A 23,936-nucleotide genomic window follows, 5' to 3' on the forward strand; every position below is an offset into this window, starting at 1 on the left:
AGCACCAAGAACAGGAAGAAGGAAGAAGAAGAAGAATATGCACAGAAGATGCCCTCGTCTCCTTTATACCTGCGAAGAAGAAACAGCAAAGAAACTAGCCGTTGCGTTGCAACGGCTAGAAACCTGATCGTTCTGCGGACCGATCAGGCCCTGCGCTGATCGGTCCCCAGACCGATCAGTCAGTGCACAGAGACATTCTGTGCGTACTCTGATCGGTCTGTGGACCGATCAGGCCACAGCTGGATCGGTCCACAGACCGATCCCAACTCGCTCTTCCTTCCGCGACATCGTCTCCTGATCGGTCACTACGACCGATTAGGGAAGCTCCTGATCGGTCCACAGACCGATCAGATACCGATCAGTAGCACACTGATCGGTTACTGATCGGTCACCAGACCGATCAGATAACTAGTGACTTGATTTTTGCCCAAACCAAGTCCAAACCAACATCCGGTCAATCTTGACCTGTTGGTACATTGCGCCTAGCATCCGGTCACTCCCTTGACCTGCTAGGACTCCCCGCTAAGTGTCCGGTCAATCCCTTTGACCCACTTAGACTTTTCTCTCCGTACCAAGTATCCGGTCACTCCTATGACCTACTTGGACTTCCCATCACCAGATGTCCGATCACCCTTGATCCATCTGGATTTTTCCTTGCCCGGCTTCACTCACCAGGACTTTCACCTAGCTTCACTCACTAGGGTTTTCACCTGGCTTCACTCACCAGGATTTCCACAACTGCCTGGCTTCACTCACCAGGACTTTCCAACTGCCTAACATCCCAGTTAGGACTTTCTCATTCACCTAGCTTCACTCACTAGGATTTTCACCTGGCTTCACTCACCAGGATTTTCTCGAATGCCTGGCTTCACTCACCAGGACTTTCACCTTCACCTAGCTTCACTCACTAGGATTTTCACCTGGATTCACTCACCAGGATTTCCCGACTGCCTGGCTTCAATCACCAGGACTTTCACCTGGCTTCACTCACCAGGATTTCCACACTGCCTAACATCCCAGTTAGGACTTTCTCACTAGGATTTTCACCTTCACCTAGCTTCACTCACTAGGATTTTCACCTGGATTCACTCACCAGGATTTCCCGACTGCCTGGCTTCAATCACCAGGACTTTCACCTGGCTTCACTCACCAGGATTTCCACACTGCCTAACATCCCAGTTAGGACTTTCTCACTGCCTGGCTTCACTCACCAGGACTTTCCAACTGCCTAACATCCCAGTTAGGACTTTCCCGTGCCAAGTCTCCATACTTGGACTTTTCCAGTGCCAAGTCTCCATACTTGGACTTTTTCCTGAATCAGGTCAACCTTGACCTACGGTTGCACCAATAATCTCCCAAACATCTATTCTTGTCCCATATCAAGAATACAACTCTTCCACGAGTGTCAAACATCAAAATACAACTCAACTAGGTCAACCTTGACCTAAGGTTGCACCGACAATCTTCCTAAGTCAAACATCAAAATACAACTCGAGTCAGGTCAACTCGAGTCAGATCAACCAGGTCAACCTTGAGCTAAGGTTGCACCAACATATTGTGTCTGTAGAAATGCTTTAGATTGTCACCCGTACAGGGGAGGTGCTGCCGAAATTTTTTCGGACAGGGACACCCCCGGGGCGTGACAGCTAAAGCATGTCCTCTTGAGATGTACGATAATCTAAAATTAGAAAATGAAAAATTGAAAATTGAAATTGAAAAATAATGCATGCTTAAATAAATTTCCAAAATAAAAAAATTAGAATTTATGGAAAATTGAATTGGTATATTAGAAAACATCAGGGACAACTTAGAAAAGTTCCCAAAAGTTTTGTATCCCCTAAGTTCTTGATTAATCCAGTAGGAAGGAATTTATACCGGGTTCCAAAATCTTTTCTAGGTTAATTTTTAAATTAACGCTTTCAGCAAGAAAAATTAAACAGTTAATTTCTTTTGAGGCTTTGTCTAAGAAAGTGGTTGTTGCTCCAATAACCAAGAAGGTCTAGTTCCTCGTGCTAGAGTGTATACTAAAAGTCTAGCTTTTTGTATAAGCATATAAGAATCACATTGGTCAAATGTCTACATTTATATGCTAAGTGTTGTTATTCAATTAATTTATATTGTAGATAACATGGTGTGTGGTGTTATACACAGAAGATCATGTTATCAGTTCTTTATAAATTATAAACAGTTGTTCACGACTAAGATGGATAGGAACAAATCATTGGAATAGTCGTAGTGTAATTTGATATTAGTTTATCTTGACTATAAAATTACACTAGTACACTCTGAGTGTATTGAGCAGGACCATTTGAGGTAGTTTCTTTTTATACTGACTAAATAAAAGAACAATACCTCTGTTATTATGGAAGTGTGTGCTCTTAATCCTAATATAATAACAAGCACATATACTTAATATTTATTTCTTTGATTTATCAAAGGGTGTGATTTAGTTCGATAAATCAATAGGCCCGATAAGTTGGGAAATAATATTATTTATAGTGTGTTTTGTTGATTATAGAAGGAAACTGTGTCCTAGAAATCTAGGTTGATAATGTCCCCAAGAGGAGCTCATAAGGATTGTCATGTTAAACCCTGCAGGTGGACTTAGTCTGACACGACAATAAAGTTGAGTGGTACTACTCTTGGACTAAGATATTAATTAAAGTAAGTTGTCAGTAACTCATTTAATTAGTGGACATTCGACATCTTAAATACAGGGAGATTAACACACTCATGATAAGAAGGAGCTCATATAGTAATATGAGATTGGTGCGGTAGTTCAATAATAACTCTTTAGTGGAATGAGTTATTATTGATGAACTCGAGTTGAGTGTTTGGGGTGAACGCGGGAAGCTCAAGTTCATCGGGAGACCAAAACCAATTCCTCCTCTCGGTCCCTATCATAGCCTCTAAATTATAAAGTATTATACTCACCTTCTTACCCACCTTAAGGTGGCCGGCCAAGCCTAGCTTGGAGCCCAAACTAGGGCCGACCAAACCAAGGTGAATTAGATCAAAGGTGTGGCCGACCCTAGCTTGAACCCAAGCTTGGTGTGGCCGACCACAATAAAATTAAAAGGATTTTATTTTTTTTAAAAATCTTCTCTTATGTGGAAGCCATGGTTTTATAAGAAAGTTTTAAAAATTATAAATCTTTCCTTTTATAGCTTTCTACAAAGGATTAAGAGAAAGGTTTGATATCTTTCCTTATTTGTAGTTAAAAGGAAGATTTTAATTTTTGAGAAAACTTTCCTTTTTTGTAACCATCCTCATGGTTTTAAAAGAGAGTTTTAAAAATTATAAATCTTTCCTTTTATTGCTTTCTACAAAAGATTAAGTGGAAGGTTTGATATCTTTCCTTATTTGTAGTTAAAAGGAAGATTTTAATTTTTGATAAAACTTTCCTTTTATGAAACCATCCTCATGATTTGAAAAGAGAGTTTTAAAATTAAACCATTCCTTTTATAGTTTCTACAAAAGATTAAGAAAAGATTTGATATCTTTCCTTATTTGTAGATTGAAAGGAAAATTTTAATTTTAGAGAAAACTTTTCTTTTTGTAAATCATCCACATGTTTTAATAGAGAGATTTTAATTTATAAAAGTTTCCTTTTATGACCAACCATGAAGGAAATTTTTAAAAGAGAAATTTCTATTTAAAAATTTTCCGAAACAAATTAGGAAGTTTTAATTTTTGTTTAAAACTTTCCTTGTATTGGAAGATTAGATATGGCAGGCCACATTGATAAGGAAATTATTTTAATCAATTAAATTTTCCTTTCTATGGCAAAGAAAATAAAGAAGGTTTTATTAAAACTTTCCTTATTTGCCAAGGCCAAGGAATATAAAAGAGAGGGTAGAGGTGTCTTACCTCACAACAACATAATCTAGTATTCCTGTCTTCTATTCCTTGTGGTGGTCGACCCTCATCTTCTTCCTCTCCTCCTATTCTACTTCATTGGTGGTCGGCGGTATCAACCCTCAAGGAGCTTGTTGATGGCCGGATTTTACTTGGAGAAGAAGTAGAGAAAGGAGGCTTTGTTTCTAACATCCCTTGGAGCTTGGTGGTGGTGGCCGAACCTCATCCTCTCTTGGAGTTCTTGTGGTGGCCGAAACTTGCTTGGAGAAGAAGGAAACTTGGGTGGATTCTTGTCTCGGTAGATCGTCGCCCACACGACATCCGAGATAAGAAGAGGAATACGATAGAAGATCGTGATGTCTATAAGCTATAAAAGGTATAATTAGTTATAAGTTTTCGCATAATAACTAGTTCATCCTTTTTGATAAGATCATGAAATACCAAACACAAGAGGCTAGTGATTCTAGGTTTCGGATTTATTTCAAATTTGTGTTTTCTTTGTTTTTCGATCTTGTGATTCGATTGTTCTTTTTGGTTAAACCTAGAGTTACTATAAGGAAATTAAATATTAAATTTCATTGAAAGGCTTTGTCTAGGAAGTGGTGGTTGCTCCCATATCCAAGAAGGCCTAGTGCCTCACCATGTTTAACCTAGAAGTCGATCTCTGAAATTAATATTTAATTGAATTTGTAACATGGGTAGATTTGAATCAATAATGTTAAGCATCATTTGTAATCCAAGTCTAAACCTCTAAGAATAGATAAGTTAAATTTGGAATCAATAATGTTAAGTTCCGTTTGTGACTCCAAATTTAATTTCTAAAGAACACAATAGGTTGTTAGAAAATGTTCAAGACTTGTACAAAATTTTTGTACAGGGGAACCAACACGATATTCCTAGTAAAAATCAACACCTCGCCATTGCCTGGAAGCCAATATATTGAAATAAAATATTTAATTAACTTACTGATAAAGCATTGAAAGTAAATAATGCTTTAAAATGTTTTCCAATTGCCTAAGTTAGAATTTTTTATTAGAAAATTTTTCTTGCTTAAATTTTTCTTTACTAATTCTCAAAAATATTTATGTTTGCAAAATCTTAAAATTTTTTCTTAGAAATTATTTTGAAAATAATTTATTTTAAAAAAAAACTTGAACTTTTACTTAGAATTTTTTTTATTACCCCATTTTTTTTGATGTGATCAAAGGGGGAGAGATAAATACAAGTTTAAGTAAGGGGAGTTAATATTTTAATTTTTTTTACTTAGTATTACAAATTATTTTATTGCAACCTTTTTGCATAAAATGTTAGTTTAGTAATTTCTTTAATTAATTGTCTTTTTTTTTCCCTATCTTGAACTTGGGTTGATGTACATCAAAAAGGGGGAGATTGTTGGACCCCGTGGTTGTTTTGATGTGATCAACCAAGTTAGGTTAGGTCCTACTTGTTATTTGATCCCTGTGTCTAAGTGTGCAGGAGCTTAGGAGCGTAGGAAGTCGAGCGGAAGACGCAGCTAGCGAGAAGGATGACACGGGAAGGGAGCCGACGGGCTCGGTGCGTCCGAAGGACGAGAGAGCTGCGGAAGAGTACACCTGTGGATGAGAAGAACGTGCGCGATGTTCGAGGGATGAGAAGATGGGACGGAAGCCTGCTCGAGGAGAATGATGAAAATTGGGTTCGGGTGAGCCCTATTTCGGTTGGCTGCAATCACCCAAGCAATCAGAGCTTCGGAAGAAGAGAAGGAGTCAAAAGGAGCTGGAAAAGCAAGTTGGAGGTGCCTTCAACGTAGTGCTGAAGGCGCCTACACTGCCTGCAGCCTTGGAGGTGCCCTCATTTCCATAAGGGCACCCTCAACCTTGTCCAGGGCGCCCTCAAGGCCATTGGAGGTGCCTTCGACCTGGCCAAAGTGTCCGTTTGTAATCGGATAGAGTTTTATCCGGTCAAACCCCTTGGAGGAGCCCTCAACCCCTTTGGAGGCGCCCTCAAGACTCGAGATAGAGTTTTCAGGAGCTATATAAAGGCCCCTGGAGTTAGGAAATTTATAAAAATTTTATATCAACTTCCAAGCAACTGTTTGAGCTTCTAGTGTGTAAAAGGCTTCTCCGCCTTCAGAGAAGGAGACTTTTCTAGTACGTTTTTTTCTACCGCATTAGATTGACGACCTTCTTGGTTGTAACCAAGTCAAAATGCTGAGTCTTCTCTCTTTTCTGTTATTCTGTCTTATTTTATTGTTGCTATTATTTTAGAGTTAAAAGTTTGAGGAGGGTATTTTTTTATTTGCAGGAAATTCACCCCTCCCCTCTTGCCGGCCCCACTGCACCAACAGTAGCAGTAGAGTGCCAAAAGATAAATGATCCGGTGGTATCCACTTGGGGCCAACATGCTAAGCATGAAACCTGAGTAGAGGGCCCCGCTAGGCATCAGTCAAACCATCAATCGATGGGCGCTTTCCATCAAGCACCCGTTCTACCGACCTTCTTGCCACCAATGCCTAATGCTCCGATCCCATACCACAGAGCACTATTCATAATGCCTTCAGAAGAGCATGGCGGTCGGAAAGGGCACAAGGATCATCCTCCAAGAATGCGCTCACTCGGGATGCTCGTAAGGGCATAGCACCCTGAACCGACAATTCTCTCAAATGGGTAAATCTACAGTTTTTCCAAGAAATCCTGGACGACAAGCTTCTAGCTCATTTTCAACCTTTGTCGATATGAGAATATTGAGGATCAACTGATCCCAAGGATCATCTACTCAAGTTTGACAATATCGCCACACTCCACCAGTATGCAGATGGAGTCAAATGTAGAGTGTTTCTCACTACCTTGTCTGGTTCGGCACAGAGATGGTTCAAACGACTGGTGATTGGATCCATTTATAGCTCTAGAGATTTCTAAGCAGCCTTTCTCCAACACTTCGCCAGCAGTCGTCGCTATCAAAATATGATTGTGAATTTGTTATCGCTCAAGCAAGGGCCTAAGGAGACATTACAGGCCTACATCAATAGATTCAACCAAGTGGCCATGGACATCCCATCGACCACTTAGGAAATTTTGGTAAGTACCTTTTCATAAGGACTTACGAATAATGATTTCTTCCGATCCCTCATTAGGAAGCCTCTGAGGGATTTCAATCATTTGCTCTGACAGGCTACAAAAGATATCAAACATGGAGGAAGCCCAGTCAGCTTGGAAGAAAGAAGTGATCCCTGAGCCTATTGTTGTTCATGAGCACCAATCGACCAATAGTAATGTGCCCCTAAAAGGGCCTCGAGCGGGCCCTCAATAGCAACATCAAGACTCTTGACAACTTGCAGTCCAGCATATGGAAGTTGAATGGACAAGATCCCTTTATCCCCAACTGTGGACTCTAATGTTCTGGTCTTACTATCACTCGATAACTTACAAAACAAAGGACTGCTACCACTTTAGTCTAAGGCCTCATCGACCAGACCCTCAAGAATACCATCAATGATCTCCCTCTCTAACTAGTCAACATCATCGCCGATCGGGAGCCCAAGGTCAAGACAACATACTGACTGAGTGGAACTAGCAACAACCTAAGTAGAGAGACAACAAGGGCCCGCCCCGAGCATTGACCGAGCAGGCAGCATGTCGGTTGGACCGGGAGGAAGAAAATTGTGGTAATGCCTCCCGAGGTGACATTGGCATGATAGCAGGTGGTCCAACCGTTGGTGACTCCAACCGGACTAGGAAATCACACGCGTGAAGATTGGAGATCCTTGTGATCAGGTGCAGCAAGGAGAAAGCACAAGGACCAGAAATTAGTTTCGGTCCTCGAGCTTGGAGGGAGTATAAATCCCTCATGGTGACGACTTAATTATTAAGACAGTAATTGCTAATTACAATATTCACTAGAGCTTTGTTGACATAGGAAGGTCAGTCAACATATATTCAAGAAGGTGTTCGATCATCTTTAAATAGAAAAAAGTGAGCTCCAACCCATGATGACTCCATTATATGGTTTCACTAGCAACGAGGTACTGTCAATTAACTAAGTTCGGTTGGCCATATCTCTCAGGGAGGAGCCACTCATGAGAACTCACCGTACGAATTTCATCATGGTGAATGAATTTCGATCAGTCATCTCAACATTCTATCAGAAGATCAAATTTCATGTGGATGATTCGGTCGATGAGGTTAAAGTTTATCACTTGTGGCACGTAAATGCTACGTGGAGGTTGTAAGAGCCTTCTCTCGAGTTGCAAGGAAGGCTCAACAACTGGAGGTTAATGCAATTCAGGAGATGCCTTTCACTTTGGTTTATGAAGAAAAAAAGAAAGTATAAATTCACCCCTGTCGACTGGAGGCCACCACATTCATCACGGCTAATCTAAGCCCCAAGAAGAAAGTTGATCTGGTTGCTTTCTTGAAGCAAGATCATGATGTGTTTATGTGGGCAAACCATGAGCTCCCAGGCATCTCCCTAACAATAATGCAACATGAGTTGTACGTCCAACTGAACTCTCGACTGGTGTAACAAAAGAAAAAGGATTTTAGCTCAAAGCAAAATTAGATTATCTATGTAGAGGTTGAGAAGCTACTTGAGGCAGGATTCTAAGAGCGAACACTTTCTCAATTACATCGTGACCAAACGGGGAATAAAGGTCAATCCCAGTACGGTGAAAGTGCTCCAAGACATGCCCCCTCTATGCAATTTGAGAGAAGCACAATGTCTGACTGAGCGAATTACAACTTTGTCAAGGTTCATCTCAAAATCGTCCAATCAGAGCTTGCTATTCTTCAAGATCCTACTCTAAGCCACCAAGTTCCAATGGGGGTGTCGAATGAGACAAGTGACTGGAGGAACTCAAGAGCTATTTATTTTCTTTACCTTTACTTGCAAAGCCCATTGTCGACAAGCCACTCTAGATCTACTTGTCTTCTATAGAGAGGGTTGTTGGATCAGCATTGGTGTGACAAGATGGCAATGAACAATAGCTGGTATACCTTTCGATCCATTTACTAAAAGATGCTGAATGCCACTACATTGGTCTGGAGAAGTTGGCGTATGGATTGATTTTAGCTGCTCGAAGGTTACGCCCTTATTTTCGCTCCCATCCCATCATTGTGTTAACTAACAGTATACTGGGCTGAGTTATTCTCACTCTAGAGGTAATTAGATGGCTAATTAAGTGGACTATAGAGTTAAGCGAATTTGATATACAGTACCAGCCCAGGTTGACCATTAAAGCTCAAGCCTTATCCAATTTTATGATAGAAATATAGAGCTAGAGGAAACTTAGAAAGTCTATGTGGATGGATTATCCACTCGACAGGATAGTGGAGTGGGGATACTTTTGATATCACCACGCGAAGATAGGATTCAACTATCCGTCTAGTTGGACTATTAGGCCACTAATAATAAGGTAGAATATGAAGCTTTGATCACCATTCTGTAGGTAGCTAAGCATTTGGGAGCTACTCGGGTTTTCATCTATTCTGATTCATAACTGGTGGCCCAACAACTCTCAAGCAACTTGAAATAAATAATATGAGATTGAAATTATATGCGGAGGTGCTCGACAGGTTAAGGTCAGGGTTCCAAGAAGTAACGGTGCAGAAGATCCCCCTGGCAAAAAATCAATACTTGGACGAGCTGGCCAAGCTAGCTAGTTCTTTAAGCCCATTGGCATTGGAAAAGCCAGTTGAGCAAGTATTGTTGGTGGCTCATATCGAAAGGAGTGCAAAGTGATTAGAGGATACCCTTGATAGAATTCCTCTGATCGGGAAATACACTAGTAGATCGAGAACAAGCTCGGTTGATAAAAAAGAGAGTCAGTCGGTTCACGCTTATAGGAGATCATTTATACAAGAGAGCATTTTCTTAGCCATTGCTTAAATGCGTCAGATTGAAGGGCGTCTAATATATTTTACAAGAAGTACACTAAGGTTCCTGTGGTAATCATCCGGGTTGCCGTTCATTGGCCCAGAAGATCTTATTAACCAGACATTTTTTATCCACCCTGCAAGCAGACGTGGCTTAGACAGTGGCCACTTGCCTATCTTGTCAGAGACATCAAAACATACTGCACCGACCTACTAAATAATTGAAGACATCAATTATCTCATGCTTGTTTGACTAGTAGGGGAAGGATATTGTTGGACATTTTCCTATGGCGACCGGTCAAAGGAAATTCCTTCTCGTAGTCGTGGATTACTTCTCCAAGTAGGTGGAACTTGAGCCGCTTGCTAAGATAACCAAGTAGATGATTATCAAGTTTTTATGGTAAAATATGATGTGTTGGTTCAGTGTTCCTCACAAACGCATTTTTGATAATGGAAGATAATTTCAAGGACTGATGATTAAAGAGTGGTGTACAAGCTATGGTATTTTGTAGGCCTTCACTTCAGTGGCCTATCCCCAAAGAAATGGCTAGGTGAAGGTCACCAATAGAGAAATTATCAAAGGACTTAGAACCTGGCGGACCACCTTGGAGGAAGCTGGGTCAATGAGCTTTGAGTGTACTGTGAGCTTACCGTACCATGACCCAAGAAGCCACCGACATAACCTTGTTCCACTTAGTGTATTGAGGAGAAGCAATAGTATTGGTGAAAATAGGTGTTGAATCTGATCGGAGATAGCTATATGACGAAGACAACTCTGATTGACGCCTTATGGAATTGAACTTAGTGGAGGAAATAAAAGATAAAGCTACCGCTTGGTTGATGGCGTACAAGCAAAGAATGAAGTAGAACTACAATAGTAGGGTTATTCCAAGTTCTTTTTAGGTTGGTGACTTAGTATGGAAGAGAATCAAATCGGTCGGTGATGTAAGCAAGTTAGAGCCCTGATGGTGTGGACCATATAAAGTGATATAAAAGCTTAGCTCAGGATCTTGATACTTGTAGGACAAAAATGGAAGAAACTTGGACCGACCATGGAGCACAAACCATCTATAGCCCTATGGGGTCGGGTAGTAAGTTTGCGTTATATTTATGTAAATTGTAAAAATTATTGTTCCATGAATGCAGGAAGGTTTAAGTGAAAAATAATTAAGTATCTAGACTCTCACATTATTTGGTCGAGTTATAAGTGAGCATGCTCTCACGCTTAAGTACCTAGACTCTTGCATCGTTCGGCTGAGTTATAAGTGAGCTTATTCTCACGTTAAGTCCTAGACTCTCACGTTGTTCAGCCGAGTTATAAGTGAGTGTCACGCCCCGGGGGAGTCCCTGTCCGAAGAAATTTAGGCAGCACCTCCCTTGTATGGGTGACAATCTGAAATATTTATACAAAGCCCTCAGGGCCACATATACCTCGGCCAACACGGCCGGAACAATAACAGAAATAAAAATATAACACAAAGTCATCCACGCAGTTTATATCTTCAGCCCACTTGGCTGGAACAAAAATCCAAAACACAGCAGAAAAACGATAGAAAACCTAAATACATGACATGCAAGCCGGCTAGGCTTACACCACACCACAAAACACCACTCCGGAAACAAAACCGAAACACAAGCTAGATACACAATACCAAAGTACAAATGAACAGCAACGAAGACAGATCTTCTGAGGTGACATGGGGACCAGCAGACAGGATACTCCAAGCGACATCATAAATAACCTGGTACCTGAAAAAGATAGTGTCCACGGGGGTGAGTTCAACAACTCAGCGAATACCAATAGACATGCCTAGTATGATACATCTAATAGCAATAAACATGGAATACAGCTTGCTAATCATATATAGGAAAATATGCAAAACTGTAAGGCAACAGAGGAAGCTGTACTCACCAGGAACTCCTATCCAGAACAAAAGGGGTCGTCAAACCAGATACACAATATGCCTCCTGTATGCATGTCAAACAAATGCATCCACCAAAATGCAACATATAAGTGCAGCAAACACAAGCAAATAAATGCAATAAATGCATATGGTGCCAATGACATGGTCACCCCTGACGCCAGTCAATCATCTCACACACAAATAGTGAGAGTGAGTGGGTAGGGCTGTGACAACCGTGCACTCTGACGTCACTGCTCCTGATGAGTGACCGAATGGACGGAATGCTGTCGGAGTACACACATACTCCTACCCCAAATCATAAATGGGGGAGCGCAATGCTCTCAACTCCCGGTACACCATGACGTGGAGGGATTCCTGACGTGCTACCATGCTGCGTCACACTACCCATGAGCGGACCAACGGAGCACCGAGCAGTGATGAAACTGGCGATATACTCTACAATAATGGAGCAATCTATCACGCAGCATGCAATCATGCGAATGGTGCATGAAACTAAGCATGAAAATATCCTGAACCAAATCCACATACATATAAATATGTGTACCCTAGTACAAGTAAGTCAAGTCCACAGATCTAGGGTATACAGGTCCTCTATGGTATAACAACCTAGGTCCTGAACATATCCACCTCCATAAAATATATACCAACAATATACATGGACCAAAGCAAAAGGTCTAGGTACACAGATTAGATATGATAGAAAAATATAGGTATCAGATAATCTAGATACACATGCTAGAAAATAAAAATTTAGAACCTAGTCCTAACCTCAGTAAGATATGGTATGTCACTTACTCTAGGAACCAAGGTACTAATGGAAATAATCACGAAACGTAAATATGGATATATAACAAACGCCCAACAGAACATGCTATGGGTAACAAACAGTGACATACCAAAGGCAAACATGATCATTGCTTGTAGCTATAAAATACTATACATATCAAATTGACAATATCATAAAAGATAAGTCAAGAGGTACCCGCCTCCAATAGAAAGGTCCAATCCGAAATAGATCCCTCGTCGAGACACCGTCTCGAATCAAAGTCCTGCAGATAACGTGATATACAATTTAGCTACTCTAGCAAGTATCATTCAGGTAAAATGAATATCAGGACCGAATAAATATACATATTCCCTTTCCGATTAAGGAAACTCAAATTGAATCAATCCAAAATGGTCATCTAAACTCCAACTATTATAACCCAAGAACAATCTCAACTAATACCATCCATTTTTATCAACTCCCCAATTTGAGTTGACTTACTAATGAAATCCAAATATGTTAATTAATCCATTTATTGATAATGATCATACTATCAATATCAACAACTAATTAATCAAAATGATACGGGGAAAAATTTCCAATTCTACAGAAACACATTCCAATACCTGACACATCTTTTCTTCAACATTTAAACAACCTACTACAGAAATAACCTCCCTACTATGTTAATCTAAAATTAAATAAAACTTTTCCTCATTTAAATGGGGTAGCCTAAACAGGCTTTTCCGGGCCCCATTTTTATCCCCGATAACTTGTCCGTACGAGCTCCGAAAAATTCTCGAAAAATTTCCAAAAATTCCTGAAAATTCCCTTATTAATATTCTCTATTTCCCGGCATTTTACATTCTCCCCACTAATAAAAATTTGGTCCCCAAATTTCGTTATCTACCATCAGCAAGTACTAACAACCGATAGAAAGTATAAATGCTGAACGGAAAATAACTCACATACCTCAAGTGAAAAGATGGGAATATCGAGCTCGGATCGTATCCTCGAGCTCCCAAGTAGCCTCCTCGTCCGAATGATTCTGCCATCCGACTTTAACCAGCCGGATAGTCTTGTTCCGCAACTGACGTTCCTTCCGGTCCAGAATCTGTACCGGAACCTCCTCATAAGTAACGTCAGGCTGAACTGGAACTGAGATATCTGTCAGCACATGCGTCAGATCAGGTACGTATCTCCTCAGCATAGACACATGGAATATGTCGTGCACACCTGACAGGAACGATGGTAGTGTCAGACGATAAGCTACCGCTCCAATCCTCTCCAAGATCTGGAAAGATCCAATGTATCACGGAGCTAGCTTACCTCGGGGCCAAATCTCTTCACCCCTTTCGATGGTGAGACACGCAGAAATACATAGTCACCAATAAAGAACTCTAGGGTTCGCGTCTCCGATCAGCATAACACTTCTGGTGATCCTGCGCCTCTAACATCCTCCGTCTGATAGTACAGACTAACTCTGCCTTCTCCTGAGCTCTATGAGGTCCCAACAACTGGGCCTCCTCAACCTCATCCCAGAGGGTGGGTGTCCGACAAGGCCTACCATACAACACTTCAAACGGTGGCATTCAGATAGCCAAATACAAACTGTTGTTGTAGGCGAACTCTACCAATGTCAAGTGGTCCTCCCAACTGCCTCCAAAATCTAGTACACAAGATCTCAGCAAGTCCTCTGGAGTCTGAATGGTCTGCTCTGACTGTCCATCTGTTTGCGGATGGAAAGCTGTACTAAATCGGAGCTGAGTGCCCAAGGCCTGCTGCAGACTCTGCCAGAAATGAGACGTGAACCGGGGTCTCTATCCGAAATAATACTCAATGGGACACCATGTAATCTGATGATCTCCCGGCAATATTGCTCTGCCAATCGATCTAGGAAACAAATCTTCCGGATCATTAAGAGATACGCGGATTTGGTTAATCGATCAACGATTACCCAAATCACGTCATGGCCTCGTCGTGTCCTAGACAAATCCACCTTAAAGTCCATGGTAATGTGTTCCCATCTCCACTCATGAATAGGAATCTGCTGAAATATTCTGGCAGGTATCTGGTGCTCAGCCTTCGCCTACTGACAAACAAGACATCAAGTTACAAAATCCGCGATGTCTTCCTTCATGTCGTTCCACCAATAAAAACACCTCAAATCTTGGTACATACGGGTACCGTCTGGGTGGACAGCAAATCATGAGAGATGAGCCTCCGGAAGTAACTCCTATAAAACCGGATGAGACTGAAGTACGCATAATCTGCCTCGGAAGTGTATAACACCCTCCTCGTCTTGTGTGAACTCGGTCTGCTCCCCGGAAGCTATCTGGCTGCAAATAAACTGCAAATACTGATCAGCAGCCTAGGGCTCTCGGATCCTCGTCCTGATTGACGACTGAGCAACCAGGGTACCCAGAGTACCCTGCTCTGTCCTTCCTTATCCCTCAAGGCCCAACTCGAAGAAACCTTGAATCAAGTCTGTGACCACAACTCGGTGGCAAGCTAAAGTCCCTCTGGACTTCCTGCTAAGTGCATCGGCAACCACATTAGCTCTCCCTCGGTGATAGCTAATGGTACAATAAAAAATCTTTCACCTCTGTCGGAGATTTGGTTCCTTCTAAGTAAAACAGATATTTGAGACTCTTATGGTCAGTGAAAATCTCAAATGTAACGCCGTATAAATAATGTCGCCAAATCTTTAAAACAAAGATGATGGCAACTAACTCCAGATCATGTACAGGGTAGTTCTTCTCATGCTCCTTCAACCGATGAGAAGCATAGGAAACTACTCTATCGTGATGCATCAAAACAGTGCCCAAACCCTATAGAGATACGTCGGTATAGAGCACGAATCCGTTCTCTTCAGAAGGTAAAACCAAAATCGGAGCGTACACTAATCTCCGCTTCAGCTCCTGGAAGCTGGTCTCGCAATCCTCAGTCCAAGTGAACTTCACACCTTTCCTGGTCAGGCGTGTAAGTGGCATAGCAACACGTGGAAAAACCCCCAACGAGCCTCCGGTAATAACTAGCTCGGCAAAGGGAGTTGCGAGTCTCATGTATAGGCTATGACAACTCCCCACTGGTAACCACCTCTATCTCCTGTGGATCCACGGTATACCCCTACTGGTGACCGTGAGTCTCAAACACCTCACAGAAGACAACCAAAATACGCACTACTGATCTTCACATATAGACGTTTCCGTCAAAACATCTCTAAAACTATGCGAAGATGGTGTACGTGAATCACCTCGGATCCGAAATAGATCACAACATCGTCAATAAGACAATGGAACCCAATCCAAACATCCTAGGGATACCCAAATCACCGAGTCCATGATAACATCTAGGGCACCGCAAGCCCTAATGGTAAAAACCAAGACACATAATGTCTGTATCACAGACATTCCTAACCATAAGATCCCTGACAATAAATCTGAAATATAATCACCAACAATACTAATCACCAAAGAATAGATCCACCAGTGTTATGAAAACACCACATATGTGGGAGCAACGCTCTACCACAAACAATCCGTAATATGTGGGAGCAACGCTCCATCACAAATAATCCGAAATATGTATCTGCAATAAATATGGGAGCAATGCTCCGCTACAAGCAATCCACAATAACGATCCATCAGTGCTCAGGACACCTAACTATCTAGCTAGAGACTGCATGAGGTCACTCTATCACAGATCACTGTGGGCAGCCAAGGGTATAACACCCTAATAAGCAATTCAAATCCATCGTCAACTATATCATCATCCTAGTGGGTCGGCCACCAACTAATAGGAGAATTAATTGGCAGGTTAATACAACCAATAACATAATGTAGACACTCCCATTTTATATTCAACATAGGTAGAATCATCATGTTGCTACCAATCATACACCTGGCACACGTGCACACACAACATATGTATAATCGACATATTTCTCCAACTAGTTCAGAACAAACATACTCACAACATAGGTATAAATCATCGTGATACCTCCAACAATGCATACCAACCCATGTGCAAAAATCAATGAAGGTATAATCGACAATACACCCCTAATAATACTCACAACACATACCAAATGAGTATAATCACTAAATACTTCCAATAAAGCCTAATAGACACAAGTGTACCCATAAATCATATATATTCCATAAGATATCTCGAATCTTACATCGAACACATCTTCACATATCACAACTCAGATTAAATCGACAAAATACCTCCAATAAACCAATCAGACACATACGTCTAACCACTCGGGTATAATATACTAGAAACCCACAACCATCATAACTGGAAATGTATACCCACAATAAACATCCTCTGGACAAATATATACCCACTACATGCAATTTAACCGTCTATCATAGAACTCCTACATCACATAATAATCAAGTGTATAAACTACACAGGTATGTAAAATCAGCATATTTAATCCAGTCTACCACACCAACCTTATGCTACCTACTCTCATGGTTTAGGGGTATAACTAAATAAAATCAAACATAAAGATCATACAGGAAAACGCAATCATAGACAATCCAACTAGGTACATATAGTCTAAAACTAAAGTACCCATGGAATAGGATACATCGAACCTCTATAGACTGACCAAGCCGACAATGGTATACGGCTAATTCAGTCTTTTCCACGTCAGTACGAGTCATATACTCAAATGTGCTCTAGATACCTAACTAAGCACAAATAATCCAAAGATTCGAACCTCTAAAAATAGAGTATGACAGTCCCCTACTGATCGGACCAACATAACTAAATCGGTCATCTACTAACTAATCAAGAATACACTAATCCGTCATAAGCAACTAAGGTATATCAATCTATGACTACCCAAGTCGACAAAAGTAAATCAGTCTTCTACTAACCGATCTAACAAGAGTAAATCAATGTTTACTGTTGAAATTACCTAAGAATAAATGGTATACTACTGGCTAGGTCAACATAAAGATATAGATACTATCCACTACCCAGCTAATAGTAGCAGAGGCTGGTATGTGCCTCAATCTGCTAACCAACAAGTAATAACAGAAGCTAAAAAAAAACTACTGGTGCATGATATGATAAATCACCAGAAACTGTAACCCTTAATCTCTATCAAGGTCGATCATCATCAGTGATTTACCTAATACATAAAATATATGCTATATCAACTAGACAGGTACTAGTAAAGAGTGCTAATACATGTCATAAACTGTAATAGTCAACAGTGCATATATTAATAAAAATGTAGGAAACCAGTATACCAACATACCTCCTATAACTTGGAGATGTCTTGCTGCCAGGTCCCAAAACCCGAAAAGTCACATCGAGAAGACCAAAACACGAATCCGAAACACAAGGAAAATAAGACTCGTAAGCCGATCTCTGATACCAAATAAATTGATATTAGATAAATCTCGAAAATCCAGAACACATAGCAAGTATCGTATACCTACTCTGATACCACTAAATTGTCACGCCCCGGGGGAGTCCCTGTCCGAAGAAATTTCGACAGCACCTCCCCTGTACGGGTGATAATCTGAAACATTTATACAGAGCCCTCAGGGCCACATATACCTCAGCCAACACGGCTGGAACAATAACAGAAATAAAAATATAACACAAAGTCATCCACGCAATTTATATCTTCAACCCAATCGGCTGGAACAAAAATCCAAAACACAGCAAAAAAATGATAGAAAACCTAAATACATGACATGCTAGCCGGCTAGGCTTACACCACACCACAAAACACCACTCCGGAAACAAAACCGAAACACAAGCTAGATACATAATACCAAAGTACAAATGAATAGCAACGAAGACAGATCTTCTGAGGTGACATGGGGACCAGCAGGCAGGATACTCCAAGTGACATCATAAATAACCTGGTACCTGAAAAAGATAGTGTCCACGGGGGTGAGTTCAACAACTCAGCGAATACCAATAGACATGCCTAGTATGATACATCTAACGGCAATAAACATGGAATACAGCTTCCTAATCATATATAGGAAAATATGCAAAACTGTAAGGCAACTGAGGAAGCTGTACTCACCAGGAACTCCTATCCAGAACAAAAGGGGTCGTCAAACCAGATACACAATATGCCTCCTGTATGCATGTCAAACAAATGCATCCACCAAAATGCAACATATAAGTGCAGCAAACACAAGCAAATAAATGCAATAAATGCATATGGTGCCAATGACATGGTCACCCCTGACGTCAGTCAGTCATCTCACACACAAATGGTGAGACTGAGTGGGTAGGGCTGTGACAACCGTGCACTCTGACGTCACTGCTCCTGATGAGTGACCGAATGGACGGAATGCTGTCGGAGTACACATACTCCTATCCCAAATCATAAATGGGGGAGCGCAATGCTCTCAACTCCCGGTACACCATGACGGGGAGGGATCCCTGACGTGCTACCACGCTGCGTCACACTACCCATGAGCGGACCAACGGAGCACTGAACAGAGCAAAACTGACGTGCTACCACGCTGCATCACGCTACCCATGAGCGGACCAACGGAGCACCGAACAGTGATGAAACTGGCGATATACTCTACAATAATGGAGCAATCTATCATGCAGCATGCAATCATGCGAATGGTGCATGAAACTAAGCATGACAATATCCTGAACCAAATCCACATACATATAAATATGTGTACCCTAGTACAAGTAAGTCAAGTCCCCAGATCTAGGGTATACAGGTCCTCTATGGTATAACAACCTAAGTCCTGAACATATCCACCTCCATAAAATATATACCAACAATATACATGGACCAAAGCAAAAGGTGTAGGTACACAGATCAGATATGATAGAAAAACATAGGTATCAGATAATCTAGATACACATGCCAGAAAATAAAAATTTAGAAGCTAGTCCTAACCTCAGTAAGGTATGGTATGCCACTTACTCTAGGAACCAAGGTACTCATGGAAATAATCATGAAACGTAAATATGGATATATAACAAACGCCCAACAGAACATGCTACGGGTAACAAACAGTGACATACCAAAGGCAAACATGATCATTGCTTGTAGCTATAAAATACTATGCATATCAAATTGACAATATCATAAAAGATAAGTCAAGAGGTACCTGCCTCCAATAGAAAGGTCCAATCCGAAATAGATCCCTCGTTGAGACACCGTCTCGAATCAAAGTCCTGCAGATAACGTGATATATAATTTAGCTACTCTAACAAGTATCATTCTGGTAAACTGAATATCAGGACCGAATAAATATACATATTCCCTTTCCGATTAAGGAAACTCAAATTGAATCAATCCAAAATGGTCATCTAAACTCCAACTATTATAACCCAAGAACAATCTCAACTAATACCATCCATTTTTATCAACTCCCCAATTTGAGTTGACTTACTAATGAAATCCAAATATGTTAATTAATCCATTTATTGATAATGATCATACTATCAATATCAACAACTAATTAATCAAAATGATACGGGGAAAAATTTTCAATTCTACAGAAACACATTCCAATACCTAACACATCTTTTCTTCAACATTTAAACAACCTACTACAGAAATAACCTCCCTACTATGTTAATCTAAAATTAAATAAAACTCACCTCAATGTATGAACAACAAATCAAATGCACACACCCTTAGCAAGAATACCTCATCAACCACTGATCCACAAATTCTAAACCCATATGATCTGATATCAAATCCATCAGCAATCTTGTAATCCAATTTTAAGCTTGCATTCAACAACCTTACCTCAAATCCAGATGCCCCCAACAACTTATTCGCTGTTGAAGAAGATCATTGCCGAAGCTGATGGTCTCTACAAACCCTAGCAACAATATTCCCAGCCACAGGGATCGCCACAGCTAGGGATCTACAATCCAGAACGTCACTGATCCAGTGACAACCACGGTGACAATCAGGCAGAAAAAGAAAACAAGAATCAACAGCACCAGCACCTTATACCTTCCTGTGACCGAGAGGGTGGTAGTGTCGAGCAGAGTCTGGCGCAATCAGACGACGGTGGATCGACCATAGAGCTCTATCGGAAAGCTGGCATCTAGTTGTCGGCTCCCGGTGAATTCTTGGTGTCCACGGCTAGGGCTAGGAAAGTGGTGGCCAGCGTCGGCAAATCAAAATATGCGACGCTGGTGGATCAAGAGAGGAAAACACTCGGACAAACCTCCGCGAGCAGAGGAGAAGGCTGCTCAACCGACGGTGGACAAACGGCGCTGACACGATCAGGTGGCTTTTGGCACGCGAAGAGGGCGACAGCGCTAGGGCACGGCGACAACACTAGATTCCTGTGGCCGGTGATCGGCTCACGGCTCGGCATGGATGAGGAGGAAGATCGGGCTTGGAGAAGAGGAGGCGGTCAGTATCGGCGCAGAGGAGGTTAGAGCACGGCGTTGGAGAAAATGGCTCTGCACGCGCGCGGGGAGGGAAGAAAAGGAACGGCACAGTAACTAACGGGGAGAAAAAGGAATTAAATAAGAAAAAGGAAAATAGAAAAGGAAATAAAACTTTTCCTCATTTAAACGGGGTAGTCTAAACAGGCTTTTCCGGGCCCCATTTTTATCCCCGATAACTCGTCCGTATGAGCTCCGAAAAATTCCCGAAAAATTTTCAAAAATTCCTGAAAATTCCCTTATTAATATTCTCTATTTCTCGGTATTTTATAATGAGTCTGCTCTCGCATCAAGATAAGCAAGCATGCTCTCATGCCAAGTTCTATACTCTCATATCGATCAGTTGAGTTATAAGTGAGTATGCTCTCACGACTAAGTATCTAGACTCTCACACAATTCAGCCAAGTTATAAGTGAGAATGCTTTTATGCCTAAGTGTTCGAGACTCTCACACCATTTGACCGAGTTATAAGTGAGTATGCTCTCATGCATAAGTGTCCCAAACTCTCACGCAATGTGGCTGAGTTATAAGTGAGCATACTCTCACACCTAACTATCCAGACTTTCATGTCGTTCGGCCGAGTTATAAGTGAGCATGCTCTCATGCCTAAGTGTCACAGACTCTCACACAGTTCAGCCGAGTTATAAATGAGCATGCACTTATGCCTAAGCGTCCTAGACTCATGCTGTTCGGCTGAGTTATAAGTGAGTATGCTCTCATGCCTAAGTATCCAGATTCTCACACTGTTTAGCCAGATTATAAGTGAGCATGCTCTTGCACCTAAGTATCATAGACTCTTGCGCCATTCAGGTGAGTTATAAGTGAGTAAGCTCTCATGCATAAGTATCTATATTCTCACACCGTTCGGTCGAGTTATAAGTGAGCATGCTCTCTCGCCTAAGTGTCTTAGACTCTCACGTCGTTCGGCCAAGTTATAAGCAAGCTTGCTCTAGCGCCAAGTTCTAGACTCTCGTGTCATTTAGCCTAGTTATAATTGAGCTCGCTCTCGCGCCAAGTCCTAGACCCTCGTGCTGATCGACCGAGTTATTAGTGCGCATACTCTCATGACCAATTATCTAGACTCTCATACCATTCGGCCGAGTTATAAGTGAGCTTGTTCTCACACATAAGTACCCAGACTTTTGTGTCATTTGGCCTGATTATAAGTGAGCTTGCTATCACGACTAAGTATCTAGTTTCTTGAGCCACTCGGTTGGCATCTCAAGCCGTTAAGCTAAGTGACTGAATCACAAACGAGCTTAGTTTCATTACTAAGTAGTGTAGGTCAGTTACATATGTGAGAGGGGGGGGGGGTGAATCACGTGGCTTTAAAAACTTGTCTTTTTCTTTTGAAATCTAAGTAAGTACGCAGAGAAAAAGATGAAAAGAGAGAAGCAGAAAACAAGAGTATAAACAATTTTACTTGGTTTGGAGTCTTCGGTGACTCCTACTCTAAGACTCAGGTCCCTCGGACCTATCAATGGGTACTCCACTAAATCCCCTTCTAGAACTGGCGGAAGAGTGATCGAATACAAGGAATGAAATAGGAAAGTATAACAATCCTACACTTTTCTCTTGCAGATATTTAAAGTAAGCAAAATTTTAAACTAGTTACCAACACTTGAAGTTGTAGAGTTTGAATGAGATAGTGTGTCGGTGTCAGTCTGCCGGTAGTGGTCGGATGTCATCGGAGCAGTTGTTGTTAGAATTTGAGGGATGTCCTAAGACAATCGCCTTATATTTTTTTTCTATTTATTTGATAAGTATAGATTCACTATTTGAGTGCATATTATATGTTTGATTGTCTTAAACTCATTTACTGAATGCCCGTAATATAATTCATAGCATGAGAGAATTTGTGATTAGATCACAACTTGTGATTATCTCTATATGTACAATTATGAATATATTAAAATTTCTCTAGTCGTCGAATTGATATATTTGGACACCATCAATTCTATAAGATTAGCACGGGTTATACTCCTTGGTTAGGTCAATCAGCTGTATTCTCACTGGCTGGAGACATTGAGATGTAGAGAGTTAAATATGGATACCGGTTATGGTAACTAGTTCATTAGAGTGACTCGCTGTAAAACTTCATATGGTTCTCTACATATATATAGATATGTCTGTGAAGTTCTTACTGTAGCACGAGTGTAAGTTTCCTTCGACTTGAGATATAAAAGTCATCTTGGTCATGGAGACTTATACTTTGATATCTTAAACAAGAATCTTGTTGAGGTGTGGACTCGGGATGATTGGGTGTAAGTTAAAGTGTCCGAAGGTGTTTGGATAGCCCACAGAGGATTTACCGCTTATTGTGAGGAGACGTATACCCTGTGTCCACTCATTAGGATTATTAGTCAAAGTCTTTGGCCAAAGCATCACATGTTAAGAGTGTGAGACTCTTGTACACATGTATGAGTAATTTGAATCCGCAAAACGAGGAAGTATTACTTGGGCTAGGTGTGACATAATTAGCCTAGTGGGGACAAGACACATAGACCATGTCCTGAACCAAGTAGATATAAGGCGAGTCAAAGGAACGAGGCACGACTCACTGTAGCTGCTGAAGGATTTAGAATTAATTCTAAGATCAACTATGATTTTTTAGCTAATTGGGGATCATGATGTACTACTAGGTGCCACTTATGATCATTCTATAATTAAATAATTAATTATGGACAACCAAGATAAATCGGGAACCTATTGGGTCACATGCACTAATGAGTCTTTAAAAGACGTAAAATAAGTTAAATAATATGATTCTTAGATTAAGAGATAAATGTTTGGTTGGACACATATATAAGACAAATATAGAAATATTTGTCGCAATGAAAGTGCGGATGTGCCACATCTCTTATGGAAGAGTTGGACTATATTTGGTTTAATCATGAATTAGTCATGAACCAACTTGATTTAGTTGTGAACCAAACCTAGGGGTTAATGAGCTAATTTTTTGTTAAGGGATAATGGGTTGGATTTGGGCTTTCTAATCCAACTCATTAATGATGGCTATATATTGACATGGTTGAGAGAAAATTATACACATGAGATAATTAATTGGCTTGTAATGTTTTTGGAAAACCTTAACCCAATTTCTCTTCT

The sequence above is a fragment of the Zingiber officinale genome, chromosome 1B, assembly GCF_018446385.1.
Source record: "Zingiber officinale cultivar Zhangliang chromosome 1B, Zo_v1.1, whole genome shotgun sequence".
NCBI lineage: Eukaryota > Viridiplantae > Streptophyta > Magnoliopsida > Zingiberales > Zingiberaceae > Zingiber > Zingiber officinale.